This window comes from Colius striatus, chromosome 4, assembly GCF_028858725.1.
Source record: "Colius striatus isolate bColStr4 chromosome 4, bColStr4.1.hap1, whole genome shotgun sequence".
Taxonomy (NCBI): Eukaryota; Metazoa; Chordata; class Aves; order Coliiformes; family Coliidae; genus Colius; species Colius striatus.
Window position 1 is genome coordinate 69,568,464 of NC_084762.1, and position 25,845 is coordinate 69,594,308.

Sequence of the window (25,845 nt, forward strand, 5' to 3'; positions counted from 1 at the left end):
GAGGTTGTCAATGAAGCACTGTGCTGCAGATGATTTCTGCATGGTCCCAACCTCCACACTAGGACCTTGATTTACCTCACAAGCTCACAGTTAAGCAGGAAATGGAGTCAATGTAGCTTTGCTGAACATTTGTCACTCCAGGATGGCTTCTGTCTGAACCACAGTAGGCTGTTCTTGTGAAGAAAGCTGACTATGCTCTTAAGTGATTTGCGGAATCCAGCTCTTGATTTCTGTTGACTAAAGTTCTATTTCCATCCTTGTAAAGGCTCCAGGTAAATGGAAATGTCAGATCATTCCTATTCTTATTTTTCAGAGGACTTTGCAAGCAGTGAGCAGTTACCTGGGTTAGAGAAGGGACTGAAAATACCTTTGCTTTTCTGAAAGAAAAATAGCAAATGGGAAAAACATCTAAGCTTGTGGAATATTGAGACTATTTTCATTTTGAGGAATAATTATGTCAGTGTGATGACCAGATCTGTCATGCAACCACCATACTGTGTTTAATAATGTCACATGGTAATAACTAAATATATGAATAAAGTTTTCTTAGACCTTGGACCTCATATCAAACTACTTCAGTGTATATGAATGCATGAAAAGTGTCAGTACACGATTCATGAGAAGGAAAAGCCTTTCTTCTTTAAGGGTCTTCTGTTTTCAGTAATATAAACCTTTGAAAAGTGTTTATTTTTGTCATTCTGAGACCATTTGTCTTAGGGAGCATATGGAATAGAAAACTGATATAGCAAGTATCACTCAAAACAAATAATCCACATAAAAACAAACAAAATATTTTGTATTTAGGTATTAGTTGCTTTATCTTTGTTTTCAACACTTTGTATTTTGATCAAAACTACCTTTTGAAGTGTTCACTACTAATAGTAGAGAAAAACTGGGTCATATGTCTGCTCCAGCAAAAACCATCATGTGTTTCAGACACTATACGTTTGGTTACAGGAACTAGATATTCTCACTGAGGTTGAAAAAAATCCCTTACTAAAAGATGTTCATAGGGCTCAAATGAAGCTAATTGCCCAAGAGCGATAAGGAGACAAGTAAAATGCAGTCCTATCATAGACAGCTGTCGTTCCTAGTCATTGCATTATCCAGTGACTGAATTGCTAAGGACACCAGACTCTTAGGAAATTCAGTGCCTGCAAGCTTGATTAGGTAAGATAGCAAGCCTAATCTGCATTTAATGAATGATTCAGGAATGACTTCAAGAGCCTAACTTTAAGGTAGCAAAGTTTTGACAGAAATAGGTACATGCTCTACGCACATCTTGTGACCCAGCTAATTATGGGTTTCTGAAAAAGTTATTACGCGTTTTTTCCTTCCTGTTTCAAAATCTGTTGGCTGCTTGTTCTGCCAGCTAAGAAGGTCTAGCATTTTGTTAAAACTTATGCTACCGTGAAAGTAGAGACAAGAAAATAATGAGAGAAAAAGGAAAACTGACTAAAAATGTTATTTCTGCAGTGCAATGTAGGCAGACAGATATTTATGCCTCCATGGAGCCCTGGTGTTATTGGTGTGTATTCACAGTGACACCTGCTAATCAATAAGAAGATTTTGACCTACATTGGTCAGAACAACTCAAGTAATGAGTGCTAAAGACAGATGAATAAATGTAAAGAAAGAAAACTAATAAAAAGTAAAATATTAGGACATTTTAATTATTTTTAATCCCAATAGTATTTTCTCCTAAGATAGGGGAAAATAACAATTTTATTTAAAGAGATTATTCTTCGATATATTATTTTTCAACTAGCAATAATTTATGAATGCACAACCTACCGTGACACCATCAAAGTATCAATCCTTCTGGGAGTCTTGTCCTGGTTTAGGCCCATCAGGGAACAAAAGACCATGATTAGCCTCAAGTACCAAAGACCTGAGGATTGCCAAAGGGCAGGGAGAGCTTAATTGCTGCTCCAGGTCCAGGATAAAACAGACCAGGCTACTGGGTTTGGGGAAGAAAACAGAAAATAATTTAATGCAACACCAACTAAAGCATAACCATAAACCCCAAAGCATAACCAAAATAAAACAACACAGAGTAAGTACAACAATGAAGAGTCCGACCAGCCCTTTAAGCCCACCTTCTCCTCACTTCTCCCCTCTTCCCAGGCTCAGAGCCTTGATCGTGGTGTTTTTACCTCCTCCAGCCATGAACGGCCCAGGGGGGCAGGGAATGAGGGTTTCAGTCAATCTACTCCTGATAGTTTCTGCTGTTTGTCTCTCCTCAGGGCAGGTGGGCTCCACACCAGTCCTCCCTGCAAGTCCGTGGGGTACCTCACACACATGTCAGCCCTGAACCGGCTGCTCCGACCTGCATTTATCCCAAAGGCTGCAGCTCCTCTCTGCCTCTCGTGTGGGGCTGCTCTGTGGCGTGCAGGCTCTCCAACACGGCCTGGGCCATGGCTGCCTCCCCACACTGTCCCTCGCCCTTCCGGGTGAACTCCACCTGGAGCTGCTGGTGGCTCTCAGTCCTGCCATGGCCCTGCATGGGCTGCAGGGGTACAGTCTGCATTCTCACTATGGCTTGCAGAGGGGTCTCTGGTCTAGTGCTCCTCCTTCCTTCCTCCTTCTCTGACTGTGGGGTCCACATGGTCACCTCCATCTTGTATCATTCTTACACCTCCTGTCAGCACTTCAAATTCCCATCCCTAAATAGTGATGGCAGAGGCGCCAGATTGGCCCAGTCGGGCCGGAGGTGGGTCTGAACCCAGAAGTCAGGGGAGAGTCCAAAAACTCTTTACCAGGTCTTCACTGCAACTTCCTCCCCGTTATCAAGAAAAGCTGCTCCTTGCTAAACCATGACAAGTCTGAAAAATCTACAGCACTTTCTTCCTGATTTAGCAGGAAAAAATTGCTGAGGCATAACTTAAAGTTGACTATACCTCAAAGTTCAAGTAAAGAAGCGAAGTGTTGAAGAGGCAGAAAATTGTCACTCACACTTTTCAGGTCTCTCTGAATACCCTGTCACCAAAATCCATGAGTAGAATTCATTCAGCAAATACCACTGTCACTTTCTCCCTGCACCTTACATCAAGACTCATACAACAGCCCTTAATTTCTCAGCTGCCACAGTCTGCAACACTTAGCTGCGTCCTCAGTTGTGTCCCCAGTACAGTGGTTTAGAACCACCACATATTGTCAGTATAGATTCCGTTGTCATGTTCCTTATCTCAAAAATACAGAGCCTGGGACAATTGGGGCACTGTGAAACAGCAATAGCACTCTGGGTCACAAGAAAAAAGCTGCTGCTAAAGCAATACGTGGGCAACGTACAGCAGAGCAGCTGAAGGATGGCAACTCACTTCTTGGTCATGGTTTGCAGATTACAATTCTCTTGTCTGTTTTGTTGCATTTCTTCCCATCTAACTGAATTTCTTTAGTGCTCTGGATAAAATCAAAGCATTTGGAATAGCTATTCCCTGCATTTTACAATGGAGGAAATAAAAGCAAACAGAGAAATAAAAGCGATCTCCAAAGTTCTACTCTGTACAATCAGAAAGAAAACACAAGGCTTATGCGTTAGCTATGAGACTACTCTTAGTTCCCAGCAGTCAGAAATGAGTAACTGATTGCAAGAGCAATAGAGATGGATTTGTGAGTATGAACGCTCTCGGTGCTTTGAAACCATCAAGGGAATCAAGGATAAACCCAGATAGTAGCACTACTGCTCATGCAGCCTCTGCTTAAACAGTCCATTTTGCACCACAGAGCTTTTCTTCTGTATGCTCCTGTATTTATGACCAACCTTCTGCAGACTGTGACTCAGGATCTGCAGACTTACAGGGTTGAAAATATCCTCAACAGCTTCAGCTCTTGCAAGGCATTTTAAGATGTAAGCAAAATCTGCTGCAACAAGCCCAGTCAGGATATGCAGTGCTGACACAAGTAGCACACTGAGCAATATTTCTATTATAAATCCCTTGTTCCGAGGGACTGAAATGCAACTGTAATTAATCACTGCAGGATGAAGCTGGTCAAGAAAGCATTCCAGACAAGTATATCTGTTTTTCCTTCCAGTAAATCTGAAAATATTGCATGTGGATGTGAAACTCTGGGTACTGTTGCTCCCAGTTACTCCAGGACTTTGAGATTATTTCATTTTACATGTTAATAAAAATAGATTTAACAAGAAAAACTGACATACAATAGGGATTTGTAGCAATGGAATTTCACTAAATAAAAATGCTATGACCAAATTAGAGCCTGTCTAATTTGTTTCCATGTCTCAGTCAGAGGTCCTTTATTTAGTCCTTACCCCAGTTACAAGTTCTGTAAAGGTTTTTTACCCCTAAATTCTAGTCTTTTTCTCATGATCATGAACAACACCAGTACCACAGAATTCCTTCACAAAGAGCCATTTGTGGTGTTTTGTTAGTCTGAGCTTTAAAACGTGGTCTGGGAAATACATATACATTAATGTCCATTTTATGACTGTGGCTCTGTGTCTGCTCTGACCTGTTTCCCAAGGGAATATCAAGCAAAAATAGATGTACCTGAGATTTTGTTCATAGCTGTTTTCTGGTAAGTTCACCAATGCCCAAATAACCATGGGACAAATGTAACCCAGATACTACAAGCATAAGAAACACTTGATCTGTTGTATGTCACATAATCAGATACTGTGGAAGGTAGACTTTGTGATTATTTATAGCATGTAAAAGTAGACCCTGTAATTGAAGCAACCGTGGTCTCTGGTGAGTGCTATACTCCGTGGACACCATAAGCTGTGCTAGCAAAGCTTCTGTCACTATTCATGTGCTGTGTGCTTCATTTTATGGAAGATAAAGTGCCATAAGCCATGTTCCTTGTCCTTTTTTTTTATATATAAAATCCAAGTGTTTTTCAGCAGATTCATAAAACACAATAAAATCTCAGTCATTTCTATTTTGTCTGTTCAAATTATGTGTTGTTCTAATTAGGACTCTATGACAGTGTCAATCCTAATACTTTCTTACACTAAAATATTTGAAACGTTCATCTATAAGTGTGTGCTGAAGAAAGCTTGGAGTTTATAAACTTAAAGGGTTATTAATGCATTTGATCTCTTTTGTTTTTTTTTAAATTATTTTTTCATCTTAATGTTCCAGAACTTTGCTTATTACAGGCTAGGTCATGGTTTCATCATCACACTGAAAGCAATAAAAGAGTAGTATACACTAGAGAGACACAAATAGAAATTTAAAAAGATGTCAATTATACAATACAAACTCTTGAGTATACCACACCGAGCACAAAGGAACTAACCAAAGAAAAAGAGATGGCAATAACTGCATTACTTTCTCAAGGTAACTGACAGCAAATTTCTACTCTGAGGTTACTCTTTTTGGCCATAAAGATGAAACATTATCAGTATTCTTAAAAACTCAGCATGCTAACTTTCAATAGTACTTGATGGTATTCATCCCAGAAATCAAGAATACAAGTACAAAGGACTTTAATATGCTATGAGTTTTAAGAGGTCTCCTTTGACTCGAGTAGGAAATCTGTTCTAAAAACAGAGAGCATTACATTGCCCAGTGTGTTGAGTTGATAACCACATAGGTAATTTACCATTGAAAGTCCCTTTTTTATCCCATACTACTTGTCCTTATCTTTCAGAAAATGCATGGGCTAAAGTAACTGCTGTACTGGGGTTTGGTCATGAGCAATGGTGTCTTGTAGCCCTGATGAAAGTTACTAATTTAAATACAATCAAAATAGAAAAAACAGTAAGATGAAAAAACCACAAACCATTGTTTTTTGCCCAAATAGGCAATATAAAACTTTTTTCCCAAGTTACTGTTTTGGGGGCCCTTCTTCATGTACTTGATGTGATTGGACTCTATGACTTTAAAGGTCTTTTCCAGCTGTAATGATTCTGTGATTCGTCACTGTAGACTGATAGCCGTAATCTCATTTGACATTAATTCAGATCTATGGTGACAATTCCTGAAGGGGGATGGGGACTGAGATTCTAATCAAGAATTCATTAGAATAAGTAGACCTGTGTTCTCACCCTGAACATAGAGAGATGTTTAACTCCTCTTGAGGTAACATAAAATAAATTTCTTAGAGTACCCTTTGCCCTCAAAATCCCATTCAAACTTCATGGTGAGTGGAGCTTTCCAAATTGAGGTTTAGTACCTTCTACTAGTACTACACTAACATAACACCAGTTTCCAGGTTTTCATTTGAATGTAGCAAAATGTTGTGGTGGGAGTAAATTACTCTCTGTAAAATCGAACATGATGAGGCATGCCAGGGCTTTCAAAAGGGCTTTGAATTATCTTAGTCATCTTCACACTTTCCCCACTGTTTGGCAAATGGTACAAGATGTCTCTAATTTCTAAAGGTCTGCTGCAGGTTGCCTGGTATTGCCTGTGATTCAGACTCCTTTTTGCACAGTTTTTTTTTTTGCAACCTACACAGCAGGGAGGCTGTGAAACAACTTCAGTTCACTCAGTCTCCGAGACCTGAAGCTGAGCGACAATTTACAGAAATGTATCTCTGCAGAAATTGAAAATCTCAGGTGTGTTGCCAAGGATTTGCTTAATTTAGCTGGGGGGGGGGGGGGGGGGGGAAGGCAAAATGAACCAAATACCGACAATAGCCTGTATTTGCCTGTATTTCTCTCTATTTATCTTTTATATGCATCAGCGGTGAGAGTGATTCTTAGAACTAGTAGCTCTAGAAACCACAACTGTCAAGCTGAATGAGACTTGACTAACAATAGTTCAAGATAGCACAGTAAACTTTGTTTATAAAGTTTTTTTTTCTCTGACACTTTTTTTCCAAGTAAAACTCCAAGACACAAACCATTATGTAGGGCCTAAAGGTATAACTTTGTTTTTTAAATTCAGTCCAGACAACCAGCTCTGTAACAACTATAATGCTTCCACTTGCTTTCTAGAGCAAGAAAAAAGAGTTGTTCTTTGGATGCTTCAAACAAAATAGATGTTCTGGTTACGGATGAAATGAATGAACATAAAACATTTGGAGTCATTTCAGCCCAGTTACAAACAAAAGTATCCCTCAATGGCTTACACTGAATTTACGTGGATACATTTATCCATTAGAGTGTTCCGGAAGTGCTTATTAGTTTGACTGCAATAATATTTCATTTTGGTTTTGCCAGATGGAGATTCAGACATGCCATATTTTCTGAATCTAAAATGAATTATGCCAGAGTGGGGACTGAGGCACTGACTCCATGCTTCTTTGGAATAGAAAACTTCTGCCAGCCACAGGAGTGAAAGGGAACTGCGGTATTTTAATTACAGGGTTTGTTCTCATGTTCAGAATAAAACAGAGCTGCTATTGCAGTTTTCAAGAGTTTAACAGTCATAGTATTATATTAATTTACCAAAACTGACAATTACTGGATACTTAAGTTTTCTGGTAGTGTCAATGCAACTTTTTTCTTTGACATAGTACATAAAAAAAGGTATGCCTGCCTATCCTGTCTGCTGTAGCTCACCATATATTTGTAAGTCTTATGTAAATCAGCACAAAAATATCTACTTCCAGAAATGGAATAATCATAGGATGAAAGGAACAATACTACAGATTTCAACTCAAACTAACAGAAAGGTCATTAAACAACTGCAAGTTTTTCTAGTATCACTCAATAAATATGTTTTAAAATTACTAATGTATAGGAAACTCATGGAAATATTCTTCAGATATTTTTAAATGTTGTCATATGTCTTGTCATATATATTATAACATGTGTTACACTTTTGGGGTCCCTATACTTCCAGTCTGGAGTTTTCATTATTCTTTTTATTGACCTCAGAAAGCCTGTTCTTTGCAGTTTCTACAAAGGTCAGTCTCCCACTCAATCAGATTAACATCTTGTGTCCTATTTTGAAATTTAGAACATTTACATCCTAAACAAAGTCACCTCACTTACCCTGAGGCAATCTGCCAGTGAAAGGATATATCCTCTACATCCATTATTTTTGAGGGGTAGAAAGTTTGAAAAGGAAGTTGTTTGCCTTCTGGAGTATGATTCTACCTGAGCTTCTCATCCACACTGTATGGATGATACCATACCACTGAATATCAGGCAGAACTACATGTTGGAGAGCGATGTTTCACACACAATATAAACTAAACTAATCTCTAATCCAGATCCTGGACCAGGACTATATTTTGACATGGTCGAAACTCACTGACCTATGAGATCTGATCTATGAGACTGGACAAAACATTCTCAGGGAGAATGGGGGAATGCTCCCTGCAAAAAATCTCAGATGACTTGTGTACTGCCATTTCATTCCTGTGGAACAACGTTGATTCAACATTTCCATCCAGACAGTTCCTAATGGCTCCCAACAATGAAGCCCTCTGGGAAACATAATGACCAGAGACCTTAATATATGGCAAAACTCCAGGCATAAGCACTCCTTGGCCATGACCACAATGGCTCCTACTCAGAGAAAGGGGACAGGTGATTTCGCCTCTGCTATTTGAGAGTTCCTTCAAGGCAGGGGATTTCCCAAATAGCTGATTTCTCTCTTGGAGTCCTTGAGAACAGAAAGGGGATACTGGAGCTATGGATATGTCCTTGCAGGGATTTTAGTTGGAGAAAGGTCTGTTGCTCTCTGCAAGTATTACTCACTAAGGATATGAGTGCTAATAGGAGCTGATGCTTAGCCATGCAAAAGCATGTGTGGAAAGGGGCCTAAATCTTGCTCCTGTAGACAAAGAAGAACACTCCTATCAGAGTAAGACTATTTGAATCAGGAACTACAAATCACACAAACAAATCATTGTCTTAAATGAAGTTCTGCCACTGTTGTAGCATCGTCAACATATTTTAAAGGCTGGCTATTTCCTTAAAAATCAGTGCTAGCCTACGACTTTCTGTAACAACAAAGAAAGCTACCTCTCATCTCTCAGAAAACATCAAATATTTATTGAACTCTTCATTTATTTAGCCACCCATAGAGAACCACAAAGAGGACATCTTAGTTGATAGTTTGCCCTTGACTACTTAATGAGATGTATAATGATGCCATTGCAACAAATTGAGCCTGGCAGAACAAATGCAAGCAATTGCTGCATTTTTTCTCTCATCTTCTACAAAAGCAGCAGCCGGGGAAAAAAAAGGTAGTATTAGCTGAAGGAAACAAGCCTCTGCATGTGGGATCAACATATGTTGGCACCAAATATCAAACGTCAAAAGGAGCACTAATGCTGTTTGCTGGCCTATTTCAAGTCATAATTTTTTCTGGGTAAGGTGGCTTTGGGATGTATTGTAGGCAAGCTGTATGCTGTATGACAGCTGACAGCAGAAAATTTGATATTACTCAACATAAATTGGAGTATTTGAGTAGCTTCTCCCCTTCTCATATCTTTGCTGTTTTTTACATCTGTGCAAAGCAAGTGTATTGTACTCACAAAACACCATAATTTTGAGATGCTTTTTTTAGAAAAAGTAAATGTTTATCTAAGGGTTGTGGCAGTGAAAGAAAAAAGCCCTTTCCAAAGTTCTTTCCAAAACTAGCAGTGTTAGAAGTCCATTAAGCTTGACACCACATAAACATCCGGGATGTATCTCCTGCTCAGAAGAGAAGATTACACTGTTTCCACTCCTCTCTAATCTGTGGAGACTATAAGGAAACCAAAGATAATTTTCATCTCGAGTTGGTTTATTGTACCAAGGACAGGGCTTCCAGTACACAAGTAAAAAGGGAGTAGAATGCTTTGCCTACTTTCTTTTTAAAGCTTGTTTCTTTAGAAAGAACATTTGTCACAATCCTGCATATGTCTTCACCACAAAGTTTTTATCTAACCAGAGGTGAGGATGGCTTGTCTGCTGTTCCAGTTCTCTTTATGCCTGAGAGAGTCAGAGATGACCAGCAATGCCATATTTTATGCACACTAAAACACTTTTCAGATGTACAGGGCTTTTAAAACATACCATTGTTGTTAGGTACTTAAGTCTAACTACTCTTTCTAGTGACCCTTAAAGATGTTCTCTGTCATGTAGATATCTTGGAGCAATTGCATATGAATGAGAGACGTGGAGGTGGAAAGGTCAACTGCTTAATTAATCAGGTCAAGAAGGCATTTTCTTGAATGGGAAGGGCTGGGTTAAAGAAAGTTCACAGTCTGATATGGGGGAAGGGGACCAGTATCCCTAAGAGATGCCCATATGTTTAGGACAAGCAATTAACAAAGATTCCAAGACAAAACCAAAGGTTTATTTTTTTAGAAAAAGACCAAATAAACCTTTTTTTTTTTTTTTAAATAACTTTGATTATTAGTTTCATTGAGGAACCTCTAATCCAGAGGTAATTCATTGAGAAGTGATGGAGAAGGTGAATTCACCGTGGTTATCTCCTCTAATTGTCCTGCACTGTGTCAACACCTTCAAGGCATCCTGTCTAAACCACATGAACTCTCCCACTCTATCTCACCACACAGCCAGACACGCTCTACTGAAAACATATCTTTAATGGCCAGAAAGTTTACCTTTGAAGTAGTAAAACAATCTGTAGGCTATGCCTAACCCGTAGGAAGCTGTCAGATTTCCCAATGAGATGAACCAAAGTCATCAGATGTACAGTAAGAATATCCAACTTGGAGTACATACACTCTCCAGCCTCTTTGTGCAGACTCATCTTCATCCTTTCCCGTTGAGTTGCTCCCTCAACAACCAAGCCTTTTCTCTAGTGCTCACACAGCCCCTTCCACACCACAGTGCCAGACTGACACCGACCTTTCTTTTCAAATCTATTACTCCCGAACCCACTGTACTATGGGAGAAGTAGGTATCTTAAGGACATGGTTACAGATATGACTTTACTCAAATACTAGTATTACTGAGCTATCTGAGAGGAGAGCTTATTCTCAGGCCAGCTCAGTAGTTATAGTTACTTTACAGTTACAGTAGTTACTTTAACCTGGCCCTGAGGAAATAGCGATGATTGCAGTCAAAGGTCTACCACCTTCTTGCTTCCTTTGAACATGACTGGATATAACATTCTGAAGAAACCCTTTTTCTCATGTGTGCTGTAACACTTTACAGGCACAGACAGTACAGAGGGCAGAAGCATGCCTTGTGTGCTCTTTTTCCTTGCATGATTTTGTAAGCCAAGCCAAGCCACAGATATTTTTTTTTCTTCTTGGCCTGCATAGTTTCATGGCAGTGACTTTTCAACAGGAATTACCAGAGAGATATTTATTCTGCAGTAGAAATTGAAAAAAATATTTACATTGTAAAGGAGATTGTGTACAAAGACTTTTAATCAGACTTTTCCCCTGATATCCACTTAGCACCCCAATTTGATTCTCTCATCAGAATAGCACCATTGTGTCCTTGCCTTCATATTACTTTCACTGTGGATATCTCCATGGGCATTTTATAAACAAACAAACAAATGCTCTGATTATATTTGTACGTATTCAGTGGAACTTAGAAGTACATTTAAGAAGCAAGATTAGAAACTACTTTTCAAAACATACTTCCATGAGTTGTGGGGTGTTTTTCCAGAAGAAGAAAACAGGTGGTACAAAATAAAGCAAATAAGTACCGGATGAAGCAGTTAAGGAAAGAGTTTACTAAGAGACTTATTATAATACAGCTGACAGAGACTAGTGGTGCAAAAAAACTGAAATGGGTTTCCCTAGTTAAGGTGTCCTCTGTGCAGTCTGGATGATAATTCTTATGGCAAAGTTTATTGACAACATGGGGATATTTTGCTGGATATGATAGTCTCTCAAGAGATCTTTGTATAATATTCTCTTGGAAAAGTGCTCTTCTTGGAATTTTTTGGTTGCCAGTCCAGTGGCAGAGATCCTCTGGAGTTAAAAAAAATCTAGTGATAATCAATGTGTATTACTATTGTATAAACCATCCAGAAGGCTCAAATCATAGTCAACAATGGGATATTTATATTAGGCCACCTAAATCTTAATATATCTAAAAGATACATGTTCTTTGTAGCATGTAGTTCCCCCAAAAAATGTGAACACACTTGCAGCTTTTTTTAAGCAGTGAAATGGTGCAAAAAAGGAAAATACATCATTGGTAAAGCTTGATTACAAAGCTAGCTTCTCTTATTGAGAAATTCAGGAGGACAAGCAAAGCCTTTATATCTTGAGCATTCTTCTTTCATCATACAGTACCCAGAGATAAAGAAAGCAGTTCCATGGACATTGCACTGGGTAATGATGGTTACTTCCTCATCTGGCTCTTGTGAAACAGAATATTCCTGAAGGTTGAAATTTGGGAAATAATTACATGGAAGATTCCTATTAGTAACACAAAAGAGGCCAAGTTATTTTCTGTTTTTACAGATGAAGGTGCTGGAGGCTTGTTAAATTAATGCATCTCCCAGGAATGAGAAGCTCTTGGAGGATACTCCTCATGGTAGAGACAAGAGACACTCACACCTCTAGGAGCCTTTTCTCCTTCCTGCTCTGACATAAAGCCAGAATATTTCATTATATTTCAAGGGCCTAAGCAGCACATGTACATCCCTTAATACAGGAGAGAGACTAGAGATACTGTGACTGCTTTTCTCTAGACAGTAGCAATGCAGTAGTTGGATTTCATTCAGGATAGTGACTACCCGAAACTCACAGCATCTAGCCATCCAGTGTAATTTACACCCACTCAGCAATGCATAAATTACAAAACATGTTACCTCATCCTTGAATTTGGCCTAAATCACCCACGTCCTTTGCTCATATCTCAGCTGACTTCTCAGAGTCTCCCACAAAATGGGGGAAGGGAAGATTATAGGTTGGCTTTTCCACAAGAGAATGGAATATCATATGATTTAGTGAGCTCTAAGAACATGTAAGGACAAATCATATTATAATTGTGTATTTGAATATTTCCATGAGAACATCTCATGCCAGCAAATCCAGAATCTTTTGTTCCTTTAGGGGAATGAAAGATGTCATCTCTCTACAAGATGAAAGAAAATTAACACTAGGGAAAGCAGCGAGTAAGTCAGCACGTTTTTGTCAATGTACAATGAAGAGAAAAATGGCTACATTTTCTGTGGTAAATTTTATTTAGAGAAGAAAAATAAAGGAAATTTCTTTTTCAAAAAAGGAATTGACAAAAGTAAAATTTTAGCCTCTTTGGTGCTTCAGTTTTTATTTTTAAAAGTTACACAGATTGTGTGATTTTTCATTGCTAACAGTTTTCTACATCCAGCTGCTCTTTAGCTCCCAGGCTATTGCTGAGTGAAACAGAGAGATATCTTAAGGCCAACACTGCTATGCACAGTGAGTCACATGCTGGAATAGCTAAAAAGAGCAGTTGAAAGTCCAGTGTGTTCTGTTATAGTGGATAATATATAGAAAGCAGCCAGCCAAGAAGAGAACAGACTGTTCAATGAGACACCTCTGGAAGCAACAGAATTAAGTCATTCCATCTCTCTAGATCTAGTAATCTCAGAGAGTCGCAGAAGAGTGATCAGAGACATGCTCACATTGATTATCCTTTTATTAGGACTTTTAAAGGGAAATAGAATCTCAGAATTACCTGCCTATGAAAACAATCAGAATAGTTCTAGGTTGAAGGATTGATGCAGCAGAGGCTTTTGTTTAAAACATTGCAAAAATACCCTAGACATTAAGTAGAGTGTCTCTGAACACATAGAAAAGTATCAAGACATGTTAAAAATGTCATCTTTTCAGGTTATGTGTTCCCTTATATCATTAATTTCTTAATCTATTTTAAATCACTGTCAGTCTGCAATACTTCTTCAGACAGCTTCACATTTATAGGATGATGTCCCGAGAGCTGACATCAATGGAAAATGCAAGCATTTAGTTCTTTGCCAGATTTAGCCACACACTACTCAACAGTCTCTTAGAAAACATGTCTTCTTTCCACTACAGTTACTTCACTTAGTAGATAGTGCATTTCATACTAAAAAATTCCTAGAATGTCAGCTTCCAGTCCTGGAATAAGTTCAATATTCTTAAGAAAGAAACGATGAAATCTTAGTGACTCTAAACAACTGAGTAAGAAAATGTACTGTGGATAAACTTTTTGATTTGGCTTATGTGAGGAGTGAGTAAACTACCCAAATTAGAAGTGAGGAATAAACTCTGCTACAGTGGGTTCACCCTTGACCTAACCTTTGACCTAACTCCAAATATATAAACACTTCCGTGTTTCCTGCAGGGATCCCAGCAAGTTTCCACATAAATTTCTCTGCTGACTATACTTCTGCCTGATGTTCTTTATCAGGCTTCAGAAACTTTAAAAGATTCTACTTCAGACGTCTTAATTCTCCAAATATACTTCCCTCTACCCCTCAAAGTCTATTTTATACTCATCTACTCTCATTTTGTCAGGCAGTAGAGTAAATGCACATTGCAGATGTGTTGTTCCTTATTTTAGCTAGGGCCTCCAGTAGGGATAAAAGTGCAGACTGGAGCAGAGTCCCAGGAGATGGTTGTTTGCAGTTTGCCAAACAGGGCTGCATGCAGGGCAGATGATTCACCCTGCTGATGCTGACTGTTTCTCTGACTCTGGGGAAGAGTCCGAAGTGGCATGATGTAGGACCAATATTCTTCTCTTTGATACAATATTTTCAAATGGAACTGAATCTCTCACTTTCAGATAGTTCTGCAGAGCTGACACACTTTATTAGAGCTCATTTTCTAAGTAAAAGTCTTTTTAAACAAACATTTTCATTTCTCTCAGTATTTTTTCATTTGGACAAGGATCGTTTTGTCTCTCCCTGAAAAGCTGAATAAACACTGAAAATGCCTAGCTCTGTGTCTGAATGCTCAAAGACACATGATTAGGAAAGAATTTCTTTCATGTGCATGGCTGCAGATGGATTTCTCCAGTGTGGACTTGTGACACATTTGTGTCATATAATTTTGTGATGCTTGAAGAAAATCTTCTATACATAAGCCTGAAGCCACCAGCTTTAATGGCTTCAGGTCAATTAGCCATTCAACTGCACATAACATCTGCTGAGAGGGCTCTCCTGAGAACTTACTTGATGTTTTAAGTCTTATTTTACTAGATTATAAATAAAAAAGATCTCAGTTCCTTGGGTTCATGTTACCTGAAGGATGGTATAAATCTGGTCATAATCTCTTGTGACAGCTACAATCATTGAAATAATGACACCATGAATCGAGAGAGTAAAACCTGTATGTACAAGAAGCAGAGGTTTCTTGGCAACTGACACACTGAGCTAACATTCACCTCTGGAAGATGTCCAGAAACCTTGACATCTTAGCAACAATATAAAATAGCAACATTTCTCCCGGCTTTCCTTCCTGAAGTATAGTCAAGGGTGGAGACTGAAAATGTGAAATCCAGAGCTAGGCTCACAAAGAAGTTTCAATTTGCTCTTAAAGGACCCAACTGTCAAGACACTTTAGCCCTGGGTTACTTAGCTAATTGAATACACTCCTTCACATAGAATGCATACAAAAATGTAAGCTCTAGGCACACAATCCCCCCAAATTCAGGAGGCTAAGCAGAAGGCACTTATTAGCCAACAGAAATTGATAAGATTTAGGTCACATATCTAGTCTGTGGGGAGTCCCTTATGCTCACATTGATTTCAAATCACTCAGATTCCCCTTGGTGTAAGGCCCCTTTGCCAGTCCTTATCACAAAGTATGGCCTTAGGAGTATCTCTCTTCCACAGATAGGCTTATTTATTTATGCAGAAAAAAATACAACTAGAATTGTTTTGTTCCTGTGCTATAGGGTGCTTGCGCCTATATTTTCTGCTCCCAAACCATTGGAGTAGATGCTAGTCTGGGATGAGAAAGAGAAGCTTGTTCTCAGTCTGTTTTAGAATCTACATCCACTGTCGTGGACTCATTAAATATTCATTGTGCCCTAGAAAAAAGACAAGAATGAACATGCCACTATAGCTCACTGCTTTCTTATGATCCTCATCTGGGAGAAGAGGAGAATCTCACTCTCTACTCTCTCCTCCAATTTTAAATTTAAATATTTGAAAAGAAGTACTCTGCTCCGAAGACTTTCTTCTATCCAAGAGCCTTGACTACTTAGTGTTAATTTTATCTTGATCTTCTTTCCTTTCTCTGATCTAATGAATATTTAATTATTCCTTGGAAAGTGGAAGTGAACTCCTCTTCAATCTGCTCTTAGGTAGTCTCTTGAAAAATTTATTCTGGGCCTTGTTCCTCCTTCTGTGAGCAGGCAGAGAAGAGCTGCAGCCTTTGGGATGAACGCATGTCGGAGCAGCCTGTGCAGGGCTGCTAGTGTGTGAGGTACCCCCTTGGAGGAGTGGGGAGTTCTGGCAAGGAGCCCACTTGCCCTGAGGAGAGACAAACAGCAGAAGCCATCAAAAATAGACTGACTGAAACCCCCATTCCCTGCCCTCCTGATCTGTTCAGCAGGGGAGGAGAAAAAGACACGGGGATCAGGGTTCTGAGTCCAGGAAGAGGGGAAGGGCTGGTTGTGCTCTTCATTATTGTACCACTCTGTGTTGTTTTCTGTTTGTTATGTTTTGGGGCTTTATGGTTATGTTTTATTTGATGGAGGATTAAATTATTTTCTGTTTTCTTCCCCAAGCCGAGTAGCCTGGTCTGTTTTGTCTGGGACCATAAGCGGCAATTAAGCCCTCCCTGCCCTTTAGGAATTCTCAAGTCTGTGGTACTTGAGTCTAGTCATGGTCTTTTATCCCTGGATGGGCCTAAACCACAGTAACCACCAATCATTAAATTTTGTGCATGGCTTTCTCTGATAGATGTGCACTGAAAATCCTCATCAATTGGGCAAGAGAGATGGAAAAGACCTCTTCTGCAAAACTACAGGGAGTTACACATCAACTAGCTCCTGAGAATTGGATATTGTTAAAAACGAGATATTTCTGGCATATTCAAAGATAAAACTTAGAGGTTTTGCTAATGGGCACAGAAGTGATTAATTCGGGCAACTTCAAAATAGAGCAAAGCAAAATGTTGCATTTTGATGACAAAAGTAACAAAGATAAGTTGAAGTCCCATTTAACTTCTTTTGTACTTTTCAGACTGAGAGTCTTAATACTTCTGAGGATTGTAGCTTTCTTATGCTCAGCATTGCAATAACATGCCAGGGACTGAGTGCAGACAGCAAGCGAGAGCGTACTGGGTGTCAGCTCTCCATGGAATTACCATTGATTGCTCTTAGCTGCCATTTTCTGCACCTTTGTCTGACATAAGACACATATCAAGAGATAGGGCAGACATGTGGGACTGTCCCTACCATGCTGTCAGGCAGGCTGATGTACCAGGTCACAGAGGGCTGGGCCTACATGCAGCACTCAGACTGTGGCAAATTGTATTAGGAAGAATCACGGTATAGCACATCCATAGCAACATTGTCACTTCCAAGAACCTTTCCCCAAATGCCTTGAGGAGTTTAACTAGCCGTTTCACACCGTATGTCATGATTGCATTACAGGAGAAGCTCTGAAAATAGCACATCTTTTTTTATCCTGCTGTCAATGTGAGAGACAGCATATCTGGCAGCAGAAAGCTATTGGTTCTGGCAGTAGCAGCACAGCCAGAACAGGGGCAGGAGTCAGCACTGGGACTGGATGTCAGGGCTCTAAGTTGCTCCTTACTTTGAAAAACAAGATGTTTCACTGTCAAAAGTCTGAGCTGAGATAAAGCCAGTCTTCTGTTGTAACCACAAAGTTTACAAGATATCACGTGTTTAGATCAGTTGGAAGGTTACTGCTTACTACTTCCAGCTTTATGTTTTGTATGTCTGTAAACAGCTTAGCTACTTATTGAGTGCATGCAATTAGAGAGGGACACTGAAAATTTGTCCCCAGAAATATAGCAGTGAGAACATTACTTGAATAATTAGAAGTTCATTGAATCCATGTACACTCACAGTAATACAAACGTGAAGTTTGTACAGCAAGAAAGAAGTTTATGCAACAGAAAATGTAACAAGAAGAGTTGCAGCTGGTGGTGAATTCAATCAGATATTTTTTTATTCCTAGAAGAGCAGAAATACAAAATCTCAGAAGACCAACTACTCCAGCCTTTTGGACTGAGTCTGGTCAATGGTCTACACTAAGATTCTTCTTGACAAGTGAAGATTCTTCTTAACCATCCTAAAGACCACAGTGAAGGAGACTTCATGACTTCCATAGAAAGCCACTTTCAGTGCTTTAATAGCTAAACAGAAGCTTTCCTTTATACTCAATGAGATAACTTTTGGTGAAATTTAAGCTAATTATGTTTGTTCTTACCTTATTGGTTCTGAAGAACAATTTGTAATCATGTTCTTTGCTGTAATATAGCAACACAATGGAGAAAAATGTTTCCCACCTTACAGGAATCAATTAGAAGGAATAATTACCTCCCACAACATTGTCAGCTCTTGTGAATGCAGCCCGGAGTAAGATTTGCCTGCTTAGCTACAGTGTCAGATTTTTTTAGCTCATATTTAGTCTATGATCTTCTGCAACTCCAACTTTTTCTTGTATCCTATAGCAAAAGGAAAACTAAAAAATCTGTCCTTCTGAAACACATCTTGTATTCTGGAAGCATTGTTTCATTAATTAGCCAGTAAATAAAACTGTGAATAATTTAACTTTTTAGTCCAAGGAAAAACAGAAACCACCATGAGTATGAAGCATATTTAAATGTTCTTAATCTTTCATTCCAGAATAGTCTTGCTTTTTTCTCTGCTATGTTGGAAATTACTCATCATAGAGTGTTATGAAAATTAAAGGGTAAATTTTGTATTTAGAAAACTTTTATTAAGGTCAAATTAATTCTTTGATGTTTGCAACATTTTTATTTTTTAGAAAAAAAAAAATCATTGAAATCAGAAGCATCAGCTTTGTGCCCTCTTACATCCAGTGAGCTTAAGGAAATTGTTCCAATATACAGTCTCAAAGGAATATATTTTCTTTTTTCTAAAAAGTAAAATAAAAAGTTAGAACTGTCTCTATGTTAATCCAGAAAGCAGTGCAATCAGGAGAAAGAATGTAAGAGTATATTCTGAAAATTGTCTGAATCAACTATATTTTCTGACAGGAGGCAAACAGAAAGAGAGAGAGAATGTAATTTAGAAGTTGTTGAAAAACACATGTTCTATATATTTGAGTGTGTTTACATGTCTCCTTAATCATATTCTTCTCAATTCAATAAAGATTGTCTATCTACAAATAGGAGGCTTAAGCAGTTAAAAGTATAGTACACAGCAATCCTAGTGTTACTGTTTGTACAGTTATATATCTCAATATAACAGACATGCTCTAGAATTCATAAGACCATCTTATAATTAATGAATGAATGAATGAGGCATTTTAAAATCAGACCTATTATTCAGTTAAAAATCAGCCATGAAGGTTTCTCACTATCAGATATTTTGTAAGAAATTTTAACATGATTAGGTAGATCTTCCCTAGCTTGTGTGATGCAAGTCTAATAATGTACTGTACTGTAGATTTTAAGAATGGAATTTATCTTCCTGTATAATTTTGGTTTGTGTATCTGTATGCATCACTGTCATTCAATAAAAATCTCTTAGACATAACCCTGTTGCATTTCCCTGCTGCAATATAGACCGCAATATTTTTCACAACAAGGAACCAAAAAAATATTTTGTTATAGCTTAGGAAGCCCTGAAAAAGCCCTGTGTTGCTGTTGTGTGATAAATGGGCTGTCCTCCGTGGCAGCTCAGTATAACGTGTGGAGCTGAACACTATCTGACTCACCACCTTTAATTTCTCAGACTAAAAATATTTTTTTTTTTAAAAAAGATACTGATAAACATTAACCAGAATGCAAATGAAGTGATAATTTAAAGGAAAATGTGAAATGTTTATTAACTATGTAGGCTTCTGTTCACAAAGATTTGCTTCTTTGCATGTTGTTCTTCCACCTGCCTCCACTGCTCTTACTACTGGCAATTTCATTCCCTCCTGCTCTCAGACTGCCACTCTACATTGCTATGCTCTGTTCTGACCATTGTACAAGCAAAACAAGTATTGCTATCAGATGCAAACCTGGCAAATGAAGTGACATCTGACTCGTTAAGAACTGTACAAAAAAATAACATAATGGCAATGTTTGACAATGCATTTGCTTACAAGCTGTGGCTGCAACCTTAACCAGTCTAGGGTAAAACAAATTCATTAATTTCAGCCTTTTACTTACTTTACACCAGAATCTGGACCCATAGCTCCTTACCATGAAACATCAAATGCTGTAATAAAATAAAAAGAAGTTTAGATTTCACTTTCTTGATAGATTTAAAGAAATAATTTTAATCTTTAACATTTCACTACAGAGACTGGAAAATCATGTCTTTGACTAATGATAACTCCGATAGTTTGTATACAAGGTTTTTATGACACTATACTGATACTGAATAAAGTAGACAGAAACTGGTTTAGGTTCTGAATATAAATTTGAATGCTTAAATAATATATTTTTTAATCACAAATTAAATAGGCACATGAGCGTGGACCATAAAAGTTGTGCTAATAAAAGATAACTCTCTGTTCTATTTATTTCTTTGGCAAACTGTTTTGACATTTTAAGTTTTTAATAAAAAATAAACATGAACTTTTAAAACTATCTGGCAGTTTACTTCCTTTGCAAATCCTGGCAGATGAAACTTGCTAAATACAAAATTAATCTGAAGATTGTTAAGTGACAGTGCTTACAAGAGTCCAAACAGAAGGAGGGGAAACAAACATTGCACTCCATCAAGTTTGAATTCAATAATTGTGAGAGATAGCCATTTTTATCTATGTCCAGATAATAATTTATATCTATTGCCAGATGACAATGCTTATGATATGTGGGCAATCAGGAAGACAAAAAATACAAGAATAAATGCCAGATGTGATTCCAATGTATGAGAAGAATCATTTGGTCTCAGACTCAGAACAGGAAGGGTTCACAGTTCTAGAAGAAGTGAATTCAGGGAAAAAATCCCACCTGGGCACATTCCTGTGTGACCTGATAAAGGGGAACCTGCTTTAGCAGGGGGTTGGACTAGATGATCTCCAGAAGTCCCTTCCAATCCCTACCAATCTATGATTCTATGAAAATATACAGAGCTATATTGTAAAAGGTCAGCATTGCATGCTAGTAGCCATGTGCAGTATCTGAAAGACAGAATGGTTTGCAGAAGCACGTTGTATGTTACTATTTATATTGCAATAATATTTTACCTTTATTTAACTCTCTAATTACTCCACTGTTGAAGAAAGTAAATGCAAGTAAAAATGTTACAAGTCTTGAGTATTGTTAAACGTGATATTCAACAAACAGAACAATGGTAATTCTAGTAAACAAGAGTATCTTCACTAAAAGTCCTGAGATGGAGAACATAATGATCTGAACTCTCTCAGCAAATGATATGCTGTTGATATGCTGAGTAGTTCATTCATGCCTAGCCTCACTAAGACCACTCTGTAGCCCAAAGAGGGTCTATATGTTATAAAAAATCTCAGTTTGTGCCCGTGGGTTGTCTTTGATAGGCTGGATTTCTTCTCTTCTTCTCAACTCATGGGGAAGCTTTGAAACAAGATAATAGTCACTACATTCATTTTTCAGGAAGAAATCTCTCTTTTGCTCATTTTTAATACATTATTTTAGAATGTCACTGATGCTTTGAGAAACAAAGGGGACAAAGGAGAACTGTAGGGGAAAGATTTAAAGATCAAAGCTCTGGAATTTCCTATAGAAACATTCCTATTGCCATTAAGAACATTATTTCTGTGGGAAATCTTTTATTTCACCAAAGCTCAATTTTCCAATCTATTTTTAATCAATAATTTTAGTCATCTAGGAAATCCACTGCCATCGTTGGTATCTAAACAGCATTATCAGAGTGGGTTTCTTTGCAAGATGACATTCTCAAAGACACTGGTATAGTTTATTGTTTTCATTTAATACTTGGTGTGTGCATGCTGGATTCCTATGACATATTCCAAGTCATGATAGAGGCAAACACAGCACAGAATGCAGGATAGGGTTGTACAGGGCTAGAAAGAAAAACACTTGAAAAAACTTTAATAGGCTCTAACACTAATAAATCCTTGTGTTTTACTAGCTCTTGCTCGTAGAATCCTTGATAAGACATACACACTTGGATGGACATTTCTTCAAAATCCAAAAGTCCATCTTTATGCAGAAGAAAGTTTGCAAATTAAATTAAAAGCCGTTTAAAAAGAAATGAGAAGAGGGTGTTAGCTAATCTCGGTAAATTACTTATCTCAAGCAATTTACATGATGGATTACATAAGTAATAAATTAAAAGTAAAGCAATAGACAGAAAGCAGAATAGCTTTCTGGCTGATTCCTTGTGACTGTTAAAACAAGACTAATTCTGATTTCGTTTAATGCCATTTTTCCAGAAAAAAATGGCCAAGATTTTCTTCTGAAAGGTCTTTCTTTTTAAGTGTAAGTAGCACTCATAAAGTCATCCTTTACTACATATACAGAGACAGCTTTCCATTGTAATTTGTTGTAATTCAACACATATTCATGTATAGCTAATCAGAACTACTGCTGATTGCATGCGTAATTTATTGATGGATAGAATGCCTTAATGGGACATTATGAGTGAAGATGTAAACATGAGGTTGAGATACATATCCTGATGGGATTTTAACTAAATACCAATAAAAATAATAGGGCACAGCATACAGTAAGAAGCAAATATGTTGCTCTGTCACTATTCCTGGAGCATTTCCTGTAGCTCCTCTGGTACAGGGAACAGTTAGCAGATACTATACACCAAAGGATAGATTGATAAAAACTGGCTTGTTTAATAAGCACAGCATTAGGATCCAGAAAGCAGAAGTTTAATGTCCAGATCTACCACAGATGAGTTATTATACGGAGGACAATTTAGGTAGATATTTTATGTTCTGTTTTCTTCGTGTGCAAACTTAGAGATTTTTTGTGTGTTTTTTTGGTGGGAAAACCACACAACTGGGTCACTGGCACAGTGGTCCATGACTCTGCATGCTCAGAGTACCAGAGGAAAGGCAAGGAGCTGGAAGGTCTGTTATATCCATGTTGCTTTTCTTTTTTGCCTTGGTGAGCTCTCAGGGACGATGTTTATAACATACATTTAAGGAAAGCTCTGGAAGCTAGATAGATGGAATGAAAGTCATCTTAAACTTATCTTTTCTGCCCTTGCAGTATAGAGCAGATGAAGTAAATTACATTTCCCTTTTCCATTCCTGATGCACAGCAGAAGTTATAATGCCTTGTTCATATTTACAGTATGTATACTCATTTAAGACCTCAGGTTACTGCAAAAGGGCCACCAAAGGTGATTGAAAGCTTAAATATATATATATATATATAACTTACAAGTTTGCATTTGTAAATCTGAAAACTTTTCCTTGCAATTTGTCCATTTTATATCATGAGCTGTGAAAAAGAGAACAATTCTCCCACGCACTGTAATGCTGACTCATGCACTGCAGAATTACTGAGGCAGGATTATTCGGTTACTCTGGGGAAACTGTAGCACATTTGCCCCTCCTTCTTCATGATCATTCATGAAAACACCTACTGAATATTTTGCTGCAGGCAGTCTCTCAGATCTATGTTCTGGCAGGAAGATATTTCTTCCCTCTGGATAACTTTTTGAGCTTCAGAAATGTAAATAGCCTGAGAAACCTAATGAGCTTTCTATCTGTCTGAAATCTAAAGAAGACCATGACTATTGCTTTTGGCTGCTTCAGGCAGCCAAATGTTAAAATAGTTACTCCAGATTGCTTTTCATTTACTTTAGACCAGTGCCGACTGTTGAGTTTCCAGCATACAAGTTTCAGCAATAGGAAAACTGTGAGAACAGAAATGTGACCATTACAGACATATCTCAGATGTTAAACAGACACAAATTAGGATAGCACCATTAATTACCATGGAATGAGTTTGCAGTAACTGTGTATTTCTATTTAGGGTTTTGTTTAGTGAACACGAAGAATTCAGACTTTCGTTCATCGCAAAGCGGTTTCTGAGGCTAATGACGGAGTGTGGAAAGATAAATGCAGTCCATTTCATTTAAGAAAAATCCAAAGGAACAAAAGGATTGACTCCTGGAAATTGCTTCTGTTTAAAGCAATCAGAAGCCAATGTTCACCACCCTTGTAGCATTACATCTGACACACCCCCACACACTTCTTCCCCGTTTTTATGGTTAGGATTTTTTAAGTGCCCAATGCCTCAAGTGTTCATACATGTCATTATCTTTACATACACAAATAAACCCCACAGCAACAGTGTTGCTAATATGTACAAAATTATTTACCTTCTTTATCTGAAGGACCAGATGTCTTTGTAGCATAAGGCTGACATTTAATTCACCAGATGAAACAGTTTTTCGCTGGTGCTTACCAGCAATTAAAGAGTACTTTAAAATAATATCAACAATTTTACAGAAAAGGAAAACATTCTTTCTTCAGACAAAATTTTATATTTTCTTTTGACAAATGTTTCCTCAAATACACCAGGCTCAATGTGAAATGGAAAACTATGTAAAGATTAGACCTCAAGGTTAATTCCAATACTCTGAGGAATCTTTGGTGTTCTTTCTTGCTCCTGTATGTTATACAAATCCATCTGATTCCCCTCCAACCCTCACTCTCATATGAGTGCTGTGGATGTTTTCCTTTTTCCCTTCCTGCTGGAAGCCAACTGACCTCTTCATCCCTGCCTAAAGACCTTGTCTGACATTCAGGCACCTCTGTTGTAAGCTAAGCTGCCACCCTTCGGTCCTCACTGGCTGCTGGCTCTGACAGCTCCTCTAAGAATATTACAAAAAACATACTGAACATCCAGTTAGCCTTAGGCACTAGTTCAGCCAAGCAACACGGTCTAATTTTAACTGAGATTGCAATGAAATTGGTTATACGCTTAAAGTTAATAGGTATATTATTAAGTTCCACCAGGATCAGGCCTTAACGAACATGCCCTCACTAGCACGTAATGTTACACTTACAGGGAACTGAAACTCATTTTGAAACTTTAATATTATTTCCGTTCTACACAGTTCCAAATAAACCAACTTTCTCTTATTTCTGTCATGTATTTATAGAAAACCTGTCAACTTCAATTTTTAAAATATCTAGTTTTAAATCTCAATATTCCCCTGGAAATGAGCATTTTGACATAAAATTAAGAACATAAGTAAAAAATGCCATAACCATGTCATCATATTTGCACAAAACTTATTTGTATTGTGAAGTAAATTTTAATTTAGGAAAATATTTTCTACCCACAGTGTCCAGACAGCTTTCTCCATTTCATTGCCAGGATGCTCAAAAAAGAGCAGAAAGTGAGGTGCTGCTATTTCAGATGCCATCAGACTCCCTCAGAAGACAATGAAATGCTTATTTGAGATTGAAGACTGCAATACTGATGTCAATAGACCTTTGTAATTCATATCAGCTGGAATTGTAAGACATTTGGTGCTTTGAAGAATTTATATCCTTCCTTATTCTTTAGGCTAAACAGTATGTCCAGAGCACTTTTGATCAAAAGAGTTTATTATTTCTTCCTTAATCTGTTGAATCTTGGAATTCATATAAGACAAGTCTTCTTCTGTTATTTCTGGGATAGTAAAAATTGTAGCATTATGGAAACAAACACATAAAGATTCGCCAGGATTGTCAAAAAGGAACTCTGGTCTTCCCTGCTGCTTTTTGCCTATATTGTTTTTGCCCTATTGTTTTCCCTCCCATTCCCATTGTTGCTATCCTTATGACACAGTAAGAATTTCAGATTACTTTACAACTGACCAGACTAGAAGGTCATCCTGGAACTCTCACAGCCTGTGAAGATTACAGGGAAGGGTTTTTTTTATGTATCAAATTAAAGAGGAAGACTAGCATT

The 25,845-nt window shown here is 37.9% G+C and overlaps 1 long non-coding RNA gene across 3 annotated transcripts in view; it reads right to left on the reverse strand.

The window, feature by feature from the left end:
- The window catches only part of LOC133625331 (uncharacterized), a 58,317-nt gene that overhangs the window by 20,697 nt on the left and 11,775 nt on the right, over positions 1 to 25,845 (reverse strand). For 2 of the 3 annotated variants that reach the window (XR_009818649.1, XR_009818648.1), the window contains exon 2: positions 20,137 to 20,185. This is a non-coding gene — a long non-coding RNA (uncharacterized LOC133625331). Of the gene's footprint in view, positions 1 to 75; positions 378 to 20,136; positions 20,186 to 25,845 lie in introns of all 3 variants that reach the window. The other variant, XR_009818650.1, reaches the window with a different exon arrangement.